The sequence below is a fragment of the Pararge aegeria genome, chromosome 10, assembly GCF_905163445.1.
Source record: "Pararge aegeria chromosome 10, ilParAegt1.1, whole genome shotgun sequence".
Lineage (NCBI taxonomy): Eukaryota > Metazoa > Arthropoda > Insecta > Lepidoptera > Nymphalidae > Pararge > Pararge aegeria.
In genome coordinates, this window is record NC_053189.1 from 12,612,887 (window position 1) to 12,630,736 (window position 17,850).

At 34.4% G+C, this 17,850-nt stretch overlaps 1 protein-coding gene across 2 annotated transcripts in view; it reads left to right on the plus strand.

The window, feature by feature from the left end:
• LOC120626850 (homeotic protein ultrabithorax) overlaps positions 1-17,850 on the plus strand; it is a 194,561-nt gene that overhangs the window by 131,424 nt on the left and 45,287 nt on the right. The window lies entirely within an intron of this gene.

Consider the following 17,850-nt stretch of genomic DNA (forward strand, 5'->3'; position numbering starts at 1 on the left):
TACAATAACCGTATTCTGTTCTGAAAACTTACAGATGATTAAAAGCTGCCTCTTTTTTTCAGTCGTTAGCATCAACTGTGATTGTGATTGTGTGAATGATTGTTGAAAGTATCAAAATGCAATTATTATCTTTATTTAACAAACTATGTCTTTGTTATTTGTATATATAATTTAATATAGCAATGATATATTATGCGCTTGTTTAAGCTTCAACATTGGTCTACAGAGAGACAAATGGTTCGCTTGAAGGCATATCTCATATTCAATGTCTACGCCGCTGTAGCGCAATATGCAAACTGGGCTAGCTAGGCTATAATGATAGTTCATTAAAATGCAATTGTCCCCTTATGTTTGTGATACCTGCATCGCAATAGTATACTGGAGGTTACAAGAGAATAAGGTCACCTAGCCACTGCAGGTAGTTCTATATACCAATTTCTTTATCAACTTCAAAATCATTTAGGTACTTTCTTACAACCTCCTGCCTTAAAGAGCACGTTAAGCCATCGGTCTCTGACAACAACAACCTCACTGACTGAATTTCATACAAAACACATAATTTGACAGCGCATGTTGTATACTCATCGCAAATGTTGTATGAAGATTACAGGTAACCGGTTAGTGTTATCGAAATGTTACGTTCATTATCACACCTAATTATAATCGTTTACTAAAGCGATAGACACATTCGAAGCGTCCGACCCGCAATTGAGTGCGACCAATAACTACACTGCTGAAGCCAGCGAGTATCCTTATTGGTCGCACGTAGGACGCAAATTTGCACGCCAAGGAAGCCAACGCCTGGACGCCTCCTTTGTCCTAAGCCCGCATTAAAACGTGGTGTGGAGTAAATATTGTTTAAGTTTTGTAGTTCGGACGACATAACAATTTCAACATCTTCTCCTCATCTTCACAACATGATGGGTTAAAGGGTTACTCGGGACCTACAACGGATCCTTGCTTCTGATTTTATGGCAGGCCTCTCGCTAGCAGAATTTTCTAGAATCTAATATAATTTGATATGAGGCTTAAAGTTAACGAAGTATAATTTTATGTCATTAAATATTTAAAATAAAAAGTGACTAATGGTAAAAACCGAGCATTTCTTATTTAAGACAAACAGTTCCCTACCTCGGTCTTCGCTACCATACATCACTGGAAAGGCAAGTTTGCTATCTACGTACAAACAGATCTCGAATTCTGCATCCAGTTTAGTTGGAATACAAAACATGCTTCCCCACTACGTCTTGCTGTGTCGCAGTATCTGTTCTATTCCTGTCTAAGCCCTGTATATAACTAGATACACAGACCTCTCTCGCAATTCAACATAAAGACAATAGCATCAGTAGGTACCTAAATAGATGCTGGATTCCTTAATAAATACATTCAATGTCCGTTTTGATACAGGGTTAAAGATCACACAGGTAAAATAACCTAAAAATAATGACATGTAGTGTTTTTTACACGAATATAGCTAAGCAGTGGGACAATAAATAGACTGAAAATTTTAAATATTTAAATGAATTGTTTTTATCATTTTTAACTGTAAATGGCTGGCATTCATACACAAGTTTATCTTGACCACCTATATTAGATAGGCAAGTTTCGCGTAGCAGACATAAATAGTACCATCAGCAAACGTAATAGGACATGCAAGTTTTTGTATGATTTGTTTATCCTGTTTATAACAGGGAACAAAACAAATACACAATGCGTGCGGGAGGGCGTGCGCGATGCATAATCGATACTGCATTGTAAAATAGCGACATACGCATGCATCATGTTACTGAACGCGGGCCGTAAACAAATCAGTCAACTCAATCCACCGGTTAGACATCTGACTGATATAAAGACTCGCAATACTAAAAAATTGCTTTGTTTGCCAACAAATTTCGCTTGTTTGCCCGCTTTCCGCGACTCGGTGTTATTCGCATAAATCGAGCGAAAAAGCCAAATTGCAGCGATAGCTCACTAGCCTCGACAAAAAACGCGATGTACCCAAAAACAAATATTGCAAGCACTTGTTTTTTAGTTTTATTTTATTGCTTTATTTTAGTTTTGACACACTGAAATATGTACTATACGTAGAATGTGGGCTGAATTTGTAAATCTAATAAACGATTTGGGTTCCTACTACCCTTTAGTTAATAAAGTTTACGCTGTATATATAATATTTCATTTATTTATACATATTTGTATTAGTAATTACAACTGTGATAGACTTAATATGGCTTAATATTTATAACTCTCGGCTGGCATTCATTATTTCTTAATAGAAAAACCCAGTAGGTACTTACCCAACAATTCACAACCTCGTGATTCGATGTCGAAAATAGTAACTACTAAAACAGAGAGGCGTGAATCGTGAAATACATTTATATTAATCGGAAAATAAATAAATTCTATAAAAAACGTAGGAAAATAAGAGGCAAAAGAGGAACAAATAAATTGTAAGTAGCCCATATTTTAAGTTAAACAATAGGTTACAGTGTGAAAATATAACAAAGCGATATTGTTCGAGAATCCTAGTTTAGAGATACAATTTCATTCCACACTGCACCGCCATATAATCCCTCAAAGCTTTGCAGTGAGAACGCGCTGATAAACTGCAAAACTAATGCCACACGATTGCATTACGATGCAAGCTTTTTCAGTAACGGGCGCGCGCTAAAATCGAACAAAAAGAATCGGAATATATCGGCTAGTTTTTCACGGTGCCCGACATGGTACGATCTGATAATGATTCTGGATTGGTTTAACAAAAAACAACGTCTCTATTCATATCGACATGAATAAGTAATAGGATAACTTTACGAGCATCTTCGTAACATATTGCTGGATGTATAAACAGCGAAACAGCGCAGTATTTTTGTGATATTTTGGCAATATCTTTGATCTTTTAGCAAAATGTAGGGTGTATATGTGTACCAATATAGAACGGGATTCTCTTATGATGATTTAGTGGCGTACGCGACAGTGCAGGATGGATTTACCGCCGTATGAACGGATTATGTGGGCGAGTGCAAACACGGGGCAGTGGACGCCATATTGTGATTTACGGGGGACTTTTGATTCGCGGCTTTATTGCCGCTTACGCAGGGAATTTAAACGAGTGTACAGTTACTTTTACAACGTGATCAAAACTGAGCCAATTAAAAGAAAATATGTAGCTCAATTTTCTGAAAGCACGTAAATAATGGATTTTGAAATACTTTTTCAGCTTGCATGATCGTGTGACAGTAATGATGTACTTTTCAACTTGTTTGAAATAAAATCCAGAAGGTTTTTACGGAACTCTTGAAGTGCAGCTATCTTTAGCTAGTAAGTTTAAATCCGTAACTAAACTTACAGCTAAATAACATTTATAAGCTCGTTTGTGCTCAAATGAGTATTATGTCAGTTAGTCAAATTATGTCGGGTCTGCAACCAACTGACTTCCTATATTCTCTCGAGTCGTCTCCAGCCTTGATGAGATCCTGCTCCAAATTAAGTCAACTATTTTTGGTTGACTTGAGTAAAATATATAAGTCGACCATCGGTGACCATGATTTATTTTTTGCAAGCATTTGCAACATTCAAAAATGATGTTCTAATATGTATAGGAAAAAAAAATATTATAAGTAGGTAATACATTAAGCTATCAATTTAGGAAAAGGGGCTTACAAGTATAAATAGCAATTACTCCGCCGCAATCTCGGTAGCATATTTGTTAATAAACCTGGGAAAACTTCCAATGTTTCCCCCTAACAATCTTTCTCTTCCGAGATAAATAAGATAGACAATAAATCATAAGCGCCCATTTCCTCGCTACAAAACAACGGACAAGGGGAGGCTGGAAAATTATGACAAATCATGCATTAAACATAGGGAATAAATGTTTTCTTATCACGTATCTATTCCTGTTTGTATTAGTTTTCCTTTATCTTTATTGACACAGGTTTCGAGGGAACGTTTTATTGGTTGTTCCAGCGTGACGGCCGATTGCGGACGTTCACTTCGTCATAAAGTAACCATTTTCTTTTTTATGTTTTTCTTATAAGTACATATAAATCATCGAATTTTACCAATATGTACGGAATGAGTTACTTATATCAAACATTCTCGAAAGCTGACATAAATAATGTGTTTATGTAAAAAATATATTGGTACATGGGTCTAGGTATTTTTATGTAGTGTGGAAATGAAGGTAGTAACTGTTTTTAAGCTGTATCATTAAATACAGTAATAGAAGCAAATCTTTTGAAGCAAATCTTAGACTAGACAGCGATGTCTCAACAACGTATTCAGCTTGCAAATCTAGAATATTTATTTCGAATGCAGACAAAATCTCCGCGCAATCCCTGTTTCAACGAAACTTTAAGCATTATGCACACAGTACTTAAGATCATTTATCTTGCACACTTAGGTACCTACTACGTAAGTAATGGGATCTGTATGCATTAACCGTTTCATTAATAAAGACAAATTCGCAAAACAATTTATAAACAGATAGCTGCGTAGGTAGTACAGTAAAGCTCGAGCAACATATTGTTACACATAATATTTTCCTCAAGGCTGGGGACAACAAGATCTTTTAAAATGCCTACAAACTACTGTAGGGAACGTTTAAGTGACAACGATGATAGTAAATCCAGTTTTTTCTTATGAGAAAATGTAGAGATCTTTAAATAAGATAAGCAATCGAAGCGTTTACCTTTCTCGTTTCTAACACGAACTGCTAAGGCGTGGAATTCCCTTCCGGCATGCTTCCGGCATATCTATCTTCTCCGGCACCTTTAAAGTAGGACCCACAAAGTAGGAGTGACTCGGAATTTTCTAGGGACCAATTTAGACTGGACTTTTTCCACAATGTTTCTGTGATGAAAAAAAGTATTTTTACAGTATTATTTACTGAGTCGCTAAAATAATGTGAACAAAACTTTAAAACTTTTACCATTGCATTCATCTCTTAATGTCACAAGATTTGAGTCCTGAAAACTGCGCTTTCTTTACAAAACTTTAAGCCTGCATCCGACCGTTACTGAAGCTCTAAATAAGATTTCCTTTCCTATGAATACAGTCCTTTAAAATTTTCAGCGGCTTTTAAGATTTAAGTTTTGGAATACGTAATGTGGTTAGTTCAATCTATTAAAGTGCCGACTTACTTTATTTACATGAATTTTATATTAAGGTTCCATTAACTTTTACCTGTTTTTAATTATCAAACGAATACTGGTTTTATATCATCATCATCATATCAACCCATTAACCACCCTCTACTTGGCACGGTCCTCCTCCCACAATGAGAAGGTATTAAGGGGTTAAGGCCGTAGCCTGTAGTCCACCACGCTGGCCCAGTGCGGTATGAGTTGACTACTTCTTGTTTTATATAAATTTCATAATTCGTGATAGATATTTAACATCTTTACTAATATTATAAATTCGCGTGTAAGTGTTTGTGTATAAATAAAAGTGTGTTTGTTTTGTTTTGTTTGTGCTTACTTTACGCCATAGCAAAGCAACCCATTGACTTGATTTTTGGCATAGCATTAGTTGACTGGACAGAGAGTATACAAGCTATTTCTTACACGATTAATATCCTGTATGTGTGTTTGTATGTTTTTATGTTTGTAACCGACTCCTTTGAACTTGAGTTTGATTCTCTTCAAACGGTCTGATTTGGTTTAAAATTTGTAGATTTATCGATGACCGATGACAATACACTAATTTGATAAGATTATTATATTTGGGAAACAAACGGTTCCCACGGGATTTGTAAAAAACCGTAATGCTGGCAACAACTAGTAGTAACATAATAAATTAAAACAATACGTCTCCTCGTTTGAGCGAGTACCTATTCGGTAGTTATCTGTTTCCTATTATTCGTGCTAGTTCCGAGACGCGGAATTCTTATTCATTGTTCTGTCGCAACCACGGCATCATAACGCAACACAACAAACACAACATCTAAGTATGAGTATAACATTGAATTGTATGCGCCCCTCGTTAAGATGCTTTTATAAATATAACCTACAAAAATTTATATTTGGAGTTGACCTTGAGCTCGTAGTTTAAGACGTAATTTGACTACTTGCTGTTTAGAATAAATAATAAATAATCATGAATAATGACAATATGGCACCGCAATGTATACTTTCCAAACACATGTACATCCAAACGAATAAGTACCTACTCAAATGTGGTTAAACGCTATCACCTTCCGTGTGATATGGCGCCAGGTCACTCTATTATGAAAACAGGTATACCAACTTACTCGTAAATAACATTTATAAATTCTACTAACTTAATTTATCTTGATTCATAAAAGGTGCGTAACGTAAAATAGCTATCTTTACCTACCTACATTTTCCTGCCCTAATTACGAAATTCTTCATACCTACCTACTGAAGAATCTGTCGATATTTGCACCTGTACTGTACTTTGTATACTCTCTGTACAAAATGTGTCGTTAATGGCAACAGCAAATGTTAGCGATAAAGCATTTCAGTACGCATATTTTTTATTGCAAGTTAAATTGCCCGTATTCACAAGCAAACCGCAGTGCTAATATAATTGGCTTGTGTCAACAGTCTTTTTGCAGCAATTTCATATAAAAGGCTATCAATATAATGAGCCACGGAGCAATGCAAGCCGCGACTCGCCGGTATTATTTCTACTGATATTTTATTATATTCGACTTAGCGTACGGTTAGCAAGCACAGTCACGATCTAGTAAGTTAACTTCGAAAACTTTATAGGTATTCGAAATGTTTAACATAGATTAAATTACTTTCATAAAATTCCCATTTTGTATGGGTCCGTCCTGGGCTTTTCTGCATACTCAAATATTTAGTTATTTAGAAAAGCGGCATGTACTTTTTGTAGCCCATTTCTACTTTGGTATAAGAAATTCATAGCAAAAAAATTACTTAAAAGTGTCTGTCTGTCATGTCAATATCTCTGACTCTTAATAAATTAATACGTATTGTTATATTAAAATAGTAGCATAATCAACATACGTTTTAAATATATTTTGACGGAAATGTCAACGAGTAGTAATCTAGACTTCTATTTGTCGTCTTTACCGTGTTTTCTGGCATTGCTAAGAATGAATCAATTTTTAAAGAAAAAGGCGCGTTACTAATTAATATGATTATGGTGCGATTGTTCATGCATTTTCAGTTATCATTATCTTGAGTTAATAAATGCCCCAATACCGGAGCCTTCTCTGCCTTAAAAGAGAAGAATAAGCTTTTACGCGCAATTTGAGAGAAGTGGGACGCAATTTTAATTCCGTTAAGCTTAAATAGGAAAAATAAAAAAAATAAAAACTGCGCTGTATAATTTGAATGTCCAACAGAAAGAGGTACGATAAATAATAATAGTAAATACTGAAAAGTAAAATAAAGGGTAGGTTTGTGTCCAATATCCGACCTACTTAATTTTTAAATTCCATAGATCTCATGCTCGGTTTTGCTGCCACTACCTTAATATCATAAAATCAAGTGAGATGGCTATCGGAATGTTATGATTCCCTTTCATGTACCTACATAGGTTAAATCGCAAATTGTTGGTTCAGTTAATCGGACACTTTAGTAGTACGGACGTCTCACGTACTATTTCCGTTTATGGAAAATAATGATCCTTAATGTCTTAACATAAGGGTCAAATTGCCGGGAGTTAGTGTATGATTTGTATGGCCGATGGGTACGTGGACGGAGGTAGAGTCGCCCGCCTACTTTGCGGTCTGCAATCAAAGTTGTTACCGCACCGATAAAGTTTAGCGGTTTGCGGACTACGTAAAGACAATGTTTTTCATCTAAGAATCGAAGGTATGCTTTGCTATTTTCATAAACCACGCTCTTGGAAGCTTTTAAGTACTTATGTTATTTATTTACTTTGCTGTACCTACTTCAAGTTAGGCATCCTTATTGGAATCGTGATAACAAAATAAGCAGGTATGTATAAAAATCAAATGTGTGTCCGAAATCGTAAAAATACAGCCTTAAATCATATGATCATTCGAATCTGACACTTTTATGGTTATTATAAATTTTCAATTACAAAAGAATAGGATGTTTTGGCTTTTACGTCAAAATATAAATCAAAAAATTCACTTCTCTGCAGCCAGTGTAGCGATATAATTTTACACCTCCAGAACAAATGATCAATTTATCACTTTATCCGTGAAGTCAAAGCAAGGTTTTTGGATAAATACCGACCAGTTCATGTTTTTCGACACAATAGGCCCATAGTTATTGTCACTTGGGATTCGTTGCTATATCATGATTCGCATTCAGGTCGTTATTTTAAGACAAGACAGAGACTAATCCGAACGTAGAAAAGCAAACTGCAATATTTCAAACTTTGACAGCTACAAGCTCTGAGCAATATGGCGACCACGCCACCCAATGAGGTACTGCCCCGTCACACGAAGCGCTTCGTACGTTAATCATGGCTGATTTATTGGGGAAGGAGTGACACATTTTATATTCTATTTTCGAAAACCCTAACGAGTTTTTCAAAATGGTCTCCGTTGAGAGATCGCAACAGCTGCATCTTGTTAGTACGTTTCACAATTTCGGTTTTGTTAAAATTATTTGCGTGAATGAAAATGTATGCATTATCCTCGAAATAAAGTAATATCGCGCCCCCTCGTTCATTTCAGAAATGAATTATATCATCAGTTTCTGTAATACATTCGTTATTCAATTTATTTGATGCATTAAGACCTTGTAAATCAAATATCTAGAAGCATAATATATCTGTCAAGTGGATAGTCATTGAAATTGAAGCATGTATTTATCATATTTATTGTCATAGAAAGTCCTCTAAACATTGTGCACTTCTAGAGAGCTTAACTGCCCATCCGCTGTCTTAATGTCCCTCAAAATTTATTTTTAAATTACTCGTTTGACTATCCCCCTACAAAGGAAAAGTCTGAGGCTGTTCCACGCCACATACGTCAAGGTTTAACCTAATCCCGGAGGGATGTCCGATTTTTATTGCATTCGTTCCTGATCTATGGGCCAATATGGAACCAATATACTGAAAAACGATGACAAAAGGGTTCATATATTGTTTTGGGGTGCATTTTTGAGTGTAGTAGCTACTAGATACTTACTTCATATTATATTAAGTACTTATATCACTGAAATATGAATGAAGTATAGTCTATCCGTTAGACGTAGCAATCGCCTGATCACACTATACATTGTAAATAACTAGGGTTTGCCCTTGACGTTGTTTGCTTTTTTTTTTGGAGTACCGCGGAAACTGTTACATTACCCAGGATAAAAAGTATCCTATAATATCTCGTGCAAACCATGCAAAATTAAAAAAAAATCTGGTTTATCTGTGAAGCCGTGCATAGGAAAAGAATGCTACTTTTTTAAAGCCTTTTTGGAATGTCTTTTTGTCATAAATTTCGACTAGATTGGGCCAAACATAGGTATCAAGCAAACATATAAAAAACAGACACACTTTCGAGTTTATAATATCAGTAGATATAAATAATATGCCTTCATATAATATGAAAGTATCTACAGATAATTGGTTATTATGGCACAAATCAACCATTGAACGAATTAAAATCGATGACATATGGTTAGCATAAAACCAGAATTTATGAAATTTAATAAATAATTATATCTGCGTTAATCTATAAAGCGTTAATATATCATATAAAATACTTACTTGCTCTCGAATGTTTAATCGGACTGAAACATAATGAAACAAAAACGTAGCCAGGTATCTATCTATATAGTTTGGTATTGTATAACAACTTTCTGCTCTGTAGCATATAAAAAATATATTAGCAAATTTTAATCTTTTCTATACTACCTATTCCATTTTACTTAAGTTGCTCCTCCTATCAATACATCAATCTTCACCAATCAGCAATTAGCATTAAGAATGTCAGCATCATTTATAGTCGGAGGCTTGGTTAAAAGAGCATAATAAAGGTTTTAATGGACACAAATTATAATTTTCTCGATTAAATGCCTTGAAAGTATGCTGTCGCATATCACTCATATACATACTACCTTCCTACGCAATTATTTTAATAACTTATCTACAACATATAACCTTCAAAGATCGATTAATCTTCTTTACATAATTTATTTTGCAAAATTTTCAAGAACGTTAATATGGCGAGAATATAACTGGTACCTATTTACCTATTATATTTCTTCGTAAAAGATTGCTACTACGGTGGTATACAATTGCTACACTAAACTTAGCTAACGTACTTAAAACTGTTCTGATGCGGTTCCATACACTAATGTTTCCATTTAAAAGGATTGCGTTATTTTTAGACGGCCAATTTTCTTCAGATTGGCACTGTTATAAAATTTATCTGCCTAATATTAGATTATTTTACCAAACCTCCTAGCATGTAGATAAACAAATAATAATCTATATTAAATATTCTCAGATTTCTATAGATATTTATAGCATCCCGCCGCTTTGCAGACTCTGGCAACATTCGGTCCTTAAATAGCTATGTCTTGATATCTCGTCAGACAGTCTCGATTGCATCTCTGCATGGTAATTCAAGTCTATCTTAAATCCGCTTGGCTAGGACAGCCAGCTGCATGCTTTAGAACCAGTGTGCGTAGGTACGTATGAGAACTTGAATAATCTGTTGCGAATCGCTGCGGAAACTCAGCTAACGAAAGGATCGAAAGGACAGCATAGGGATAAATTAGCAAAATATAAAGATTCTTCCTAAAATCCCTGCTATATAGGAAGGTACCTGTAACTAAGTTATTTTTTCGCAACACCATTTGCACTAAAATCATACAGACCAACACTTTTTTTTTGGTTAGCGGAATTCGTCAAAATTTCCTTATATACTTACTTAGTAAATAGGTACAAATGAAACAAAGACGCCGTCTGATTTATATCACCCTAAACTTAAATCAATTCATTAAAAATGTAGCGATAAGATCTCTTAATGCATACATGTTTCTTGTTGTTTGCAAATTTATATACGCTAATAGAATTTAAAATTAGTTACTTAATTTTAAGGTATACATTTGATTCAATAATTTAATAAATATATTTTCCACCAATATGTTACGAAACATATAAATACTGACATTAAACCAGCAATTAATAAATACAGCACTTATGGAAACTTTAATAGTCATCGTACGTTTACTTAGCCCTCTCTCAATCCACAGTTCAATACGATTGTTTAAAAATGGCTCCTTTATAAAAACTGTGTACAGATCACACAAAAAGTCGAAATATCTATCCTTATAAGCCTTCCACTCCTCTGTTTCATTTTCATACTTTGAGTCAATTATACTTTGCCAATTTAAGTGTACTCGAGTATGCGGCATCGAGCACTAATGCATTATTCATAATGTGTTTTTGAGATAACAAGCAGCCTCTTAAGTCGATACACATCTAGTGGACTGATTGGAACTCCGCTGAGTAGATAACGAAGTTTTACTCGCATCTTGGAAAATCTATTGTAATTAAAATGTAGGTAGATCCATACACAAGTCAGTTGCATTCTGATGTACCGAGTTTTTATAACATAACCTCATATGGCTGCAATGTTTGTGAAGAAGTTGTTGAATTATCAAGATGGGTTTTGATCAATAAACTGACTTGCACCTTTAAAGATGCTATTTTGGAGTTTTACTCGCATCTTGGAAAATCTATTGTAAAAAAAAGTAGGCACCTACACTGGACTGTTGCATTAAGATGTCCCGAGTTTTTATAACATAACCTCATATGGCTACAATGTTTGTGAAGAAGTTGTTGATCAAGATGGGTTTTGATGAATGAATTCACGTGCACCTTGAGAGGTGCTATTTTGGATTCTTATAAGAAATTATTTAATTTCGATAAAAACTAGGAATATTTTAAATGGCAACTAGGAATAAGGTTTTTTCTGGCTGTACCGAAAACCTTCTTTAATTACACTGCATATCGGTACTGTAAATTCAAGTGAAGTTTAATTTATTATTAATTGCTTTGTTTATACAGGTGGATTATACTTTTGCGAATTATGTGACTTAACAAAATCTGCTAAGTAACGTTATTTAAAATAGGCTCGCCAATAAGATAATGTTATTATTTTCTATTCCGTTTGAAATCATTTTTCCTCCTATCAATGCATTACTCTTCAAAACTAGCATCTAGATTTAGCATTAAGCAGCTTCATTTATAGTCGGACGTTAGTTAAAAGAGTTAAAAAAGTGTAGCGCTCAACAGTGAGACATTAATTGGCTGAGGGTGATGAGAATTACCATAATCCATTTAGTAATGGACGAGAAATTACTCCGTTAGGCACAAAGACTAGAAATGAAATAGGCAATATAATGGGTTTTATAGTATTACGTCTGTAGTGAAAACAACATAGCAGAGTGCAGTAGTTTATAGCACAAATTAAAAGTACAAAAAACATAACACTAAATTGCCGTTTGGCTATTAAAAAACATTCATCCTGTATAAGCCTTATAAACCTACCTATCTATAGAAGAAAAAAGAGGCGCGGCGATTATATGAACGTTATATAGTCTGTAATCGCCGAGTTCGATTCCGGACCACCCAGGTAGCGTCTGTACGTATACATGTTTAGCTTGATATGTAAAACACTGCTGTTCTACATAAACCTGATCGCACCCAGCCCTGTCCCGTTGCGCCCAAACATTTTCATACAATCTTGTAATTTTCGATTCAAATTACCAATTTGCTTTGAATTGTCCAGGAAGTCTGGTCGACTTGAATGTGTAATAAGCGAAATTTGGAAAAGTGATCGCTTCGTCGATTATTACAAATTACGCTCATCGGGTATACTAAGAAACAATTACTACCGGTGGTGGTGCTGGACTCTATCGGTGGTAGAGTCACTAAAAACAGACTGACTTGATGTTTCAAAGGTGCTTATAAACTAGGAAATAAATAAATTTTGCTTTATTTTTTAATTGCCTCTCCATTATTGGGACTATGTTTTTTCTTATCAAGCGATCGCATATTTCAGCAAACTAATTCATTTATTTAATAATCATAAACACATTCAAAGACAAAATTTTACGTAGTCTCAGTACTAATTTATAGTTGTGGATTTACAGAAACTTATCAGAACGTGTTCAGGATGGCATTAATGTTTTTCGTTTTGTAAGTAATTTCTTTTAAACTAATGACCATGTTGACAAAAATTACATTCACAAGTCTAAATGGAAAGCTCAAATTATTTAGAACAAAAAAATAAACCTTTTTCTTCTTACTAGCTGTTTAGCTTTTATTCATACAGTCATACTAAGCTAAACTACTGCTAACTTACTACTGAGTCAAATAGTCATCATAAGTTAGCAATTTTTCTTAGCTAGCTGAACAGGTGCCCTTAATTTGGCTTTTAAATAAATAAATATATATACTACGACAATACACACATCGCCATCTAGCCAAAAGTAAGCGTAGCTTGTGTTACGGGTACTAAGATGACAGATGAATATTTTTATGAATAATATACATAAATACATAGAATATACACATAAACACCCGGACACTGAAAAACATCCATGCTCATCACACAAACATTTGCCAGTAGTGGGAATCGAACCCACGTCCTTGGGCTCAGAAAGCAGGGTCGCTGCAAACTGCGCCAATCGGCCGTCATTTGGTAAACAATCTTGATAGCAATTACCTTCTTTAAGCAATTTATTTGACTGGAGATAATCGGTGCTTAGCCAGCTAGCTGTAGTTTTAGAACACACATTAAACTGAAAGCGCGTGTCCCTCTGCGCAATCGGCACAGAATGCGCACTATTTTATCTTAATTCGTCTAATTAAACCGGCCAATTGAATACTACCTACTTAACATAGTTTATTACGGGAATTGTTTCAACGAGCAATAATGCTGATTAAATCAGTTTAATAACGACTGTTAAGTTCTTGATTTACTTTAAAGTCTGTAAGGGTGAAAAACGGAACAACAAAGATAGAGCAAGGATATAGTCTAAGCTCGCCCAGGTTGCAATAAGACTGGCTTTAAATGCTTAGAATCTGTTATGTCCTTTTATGATACTCCGTATTTTTCTGTTTTGCCTGAAATAAGATTCATCTTCTTCATTTTGATTTTTCATAAAAAGTGAAGCAGCAAGCCGTGTGTTCGAATAAAGCTTTTTACGGGTAAATAACAGCGGTTTAAAAATCCATAGATATTGTTTTGTCATTAACGTCTTAACGATCCCGCAAGTGTAAATAACCACTTCCCGAGCGGCCTTCTTTCTCCGGCCACATGTTTAAAAAAAAAACACTCGTAATCAAAAGCGGCCGATTCTGTAACAACAGTCGTAAATCACATGGAAAGTTTTACGAATTAGGAACAATTAAAACATTGAAGCAAACAACAGTTGTTGCGAATGTCCCCAGCGATTGCGGGAGCATTGAAAATTACGGACGGTTTACAGGCTATAGATCTTAGTCCAAAATTCTTTACGACTAATATAACTTGCGCAATCCTTTTGTCGCTCGACGGGGAGAAGGGGGAAGTTGGACAAGTTTCTTTTGTTTGCGACACGTGTTGCAAAACGGGTTGGGCCTGACACTTGTTCGAAGAGAATCTTGGGAACGACTTACGTCGATTTCCGTGGAAGTGTTGGCGTTCTTTTTACTTTTCAAGTGGAATAACTTAGGAATGGGCTGACTTGCAATTTATTTCTTATTTATTACAAAAGTAAGTTATCTTTCCCTTTTATTACACGATTGTGGTAATATCGAAAGCCAACGTTTGGAAATCTATTTTATTTGTGTCTGGATCACGTGATTTATCGTGTCTAACTATTGAACTATAATAAAGTTCGAGTGGTGGATGGACTTTATGAATTGAATGGTAATAATTTTATTGAGATATCTGAACACGTGAATCTGATTACTTTTTGTCCATCCGGAGCCAGATTTTAGTTCGGTATATTAACGCATGACAAATCACAAAACTTTTATTTTAATTTTTTTTTATAATAAAACTTATATTAATTTTCATTCGACAGACTAATTCACAATAAGACACCTGTTTATTTAAAACCTAGAGCTAGGTTAATATTCTCGAGGTAAAATTTCTATTTAATTTTAACATCTGCCGATGGTTTTTATTGTCAAGACTCAATATGGGAGGTAGTTTAAAAATATACGGTGAAACGAATGACTCGAAGGGCGTTACCCTTGCAACACGACTCCGGAACCCGATACGCAGATGATGTACCAACTCCAAAGATTTGTGGTATACGGAAATATTCGGCGTCATTATATACCTATTAAGGGCTTTCACGGCCCCTTTTTTGCTAGCCACGAATGATGCTTAATGAAGTCATTTCTGTCAAGTTTATTGCTGTTGTGGCATACGCGGGATTTTGAGAAAAATTTACAAGGCGCAAATTGGCTCTGTAGCGTTGGACTTAATTAGGCACATGTGGCGTGATAAAAGGTTTTTTTTGTACGTTTGCGGCTCCGATAGTCCTTAAAATACGGAAGTGTTTTTTTTGTGAGACGTGAAAATCCGAAGGAGGATTAAAAAATGATAGTCGATTTTGCTAAGTGCATGTACCTTTTGCTAAAAACTCTATGTTTTCTTATTAACAGTACAGGTTTTACACTTGTGCGTAAAAACGCTTGTAAAAAGTAGCTAATTTACAACTTCGCTTAGTTATTATTTTAGATAAAAAATAATAATAGAATATCCCGCTTCGCAAATCCTTTAAATATACCTATATACGTTTACAATACAGGTATAATGTAAAAAATATGTTATTATAAAATTAGAGGGTATACGGCCTATTTTTTTATTTTATCAAAATGTATGTTATATAGGTCTATATAACAAGATTTATTTAATCCCATATAAAACATTCACAATACATAAACGAAGGAAAAGGTTCTATTTACGGTGCCCCCGGAGGCTTTTACGGCTCAGTCAATTAGCGTCACTCAATTAACCACTACTCCGGTACAAAGAAATTTTGTTAATTATTAAAAAGGTTGCACTCAAGTTCCAACTTCTCTTAAATTACGGATAAGGAAAGAGAAATCAATGTACCGTGCAAATAAATGTAAGTAGTCTCACTACAAATTGGTACGTATATAAGACTGCATTTCTGTACTTCGATTCGACTGTAATTCGATTTTTGTAAAATAGGTCGTCAACGAAAAAAATTGGTGACTATTATTTTTTTTTTTAACTCCACTTGTCCGCAATATAATATTAAAGTCCTATGTATAATCTAATCTCGGTTCTATATTTGTGTGAAAGACGCAAAAATACATAGCGTATTTAAGCGTCTTTGACACTCTAGCCATTACATTTGATACTCTAGCGAAACTGTTTTGTTGTATCTTTCATTTATTTCCCCTGTGATCTAGGTAAATTATTCTTCATTATTTATTATGCATTCATCCTTCAATAAAGGACAGCTTTAATTTTCATTGGTTATTATGAACCTCTGCGTTACTATTAATACATCCTGTTTGTTTTGCTTTCTATTAGTAGTGAAAAAGGTTAGAATAATTTAATTAATAGTGACTCTACTACACTATTAATAAAATTATTGTTAGTGATTTCCCTACAAATAGCAAGCAAAAAAAAAAAGATGCATTAATAATAAAACAAAATACAGACTGACCCCTAAGAATAATTTGATCGATAGTGTAGTAGTCACTATTAATAAAATTATTCTTAGCGATTTCTCAACAAATAGCAAGCAGAACAAAGCAGACTCTACATCATATACCTATCTACGTAATATGATGTAGGATCACTGTATTTTGTGTTATGAGTGTATTAACGTAGTTGCAGGGTTACTTAGGTATTATTCAGTAAAATATACTATTGCTGTGAAGTCTATCTATTATTGAATGCAACAAGAATGTCCTCTTAGTCCGCATGACCGATCTATGTTTGCGCAAGTTTGATGATTTTCTAAGTAGAAAAAGAAGTCGGATCTAGTAAATCATAATTGAACATATATATCTAAAAGCATATAGATAAATAAATATATTCTAGGTTAGCTTAATCTTCTAATTAAGGATTTTGTCAGTACTAATACTAGTATATATATATATATATATATATATATATATATATATATTTATAAGTATTATCTCGTGTTCTGTGGTAATAGGTAACTTTATCGAAGACGTTATTGCCTAGATGAGGTAATTGCAACCTATAGTGATTTTCACGCCAGCGTATCTCGTAAAATTAAATAAATCGTCCACTCCTAAGACTTCACTTGAACTGTTATTCAATAAAGAGCATAGATAAAGCCCTACAAGCACCGTGGCTTTAAAAGCTGCCACGATCTGAGTACTTGAGATAATTAAGCCATTAAATCGGTTGGCAACCCTTTTACACTGTGAGAAGCGGTCCGCAGGCTCGCTCCGAAATGCTTTTATTTTTGTATCAATTTTAAAAGCGATATGTTACTCGAGTGGGCTCCTTTATGAAGTTTGATTTGACACGTTTTATTTTTACTCGGTAAAATCATATAACTAATAACGTAACCTATCTATGAGGGAGGTATATATCTACTATTATATAATTGAATCAATTTTAATATATGTTAGCAGATTTGTGGTCATATTTAGTTATATTTTGACAGTTTGAAGGAATAAATCTCTGTACGTACCTACACATCGAGCTACATTTGGATCTGAATAAGATGTCAATAATAATAGACAGCATGTTCAAAGTAAAGGTTTATTTTCGTGATTTAATATCACGTTTTTAAACAGAGTATAAAACACGTAGGTATAATAACCAAGAATACCTACAGTAAAGGCTGTTCCAAAAAGCGTACCTGTACCTACAGGTAAATTATACATTTGAACATTTCCAAGAATTAATTATAAATC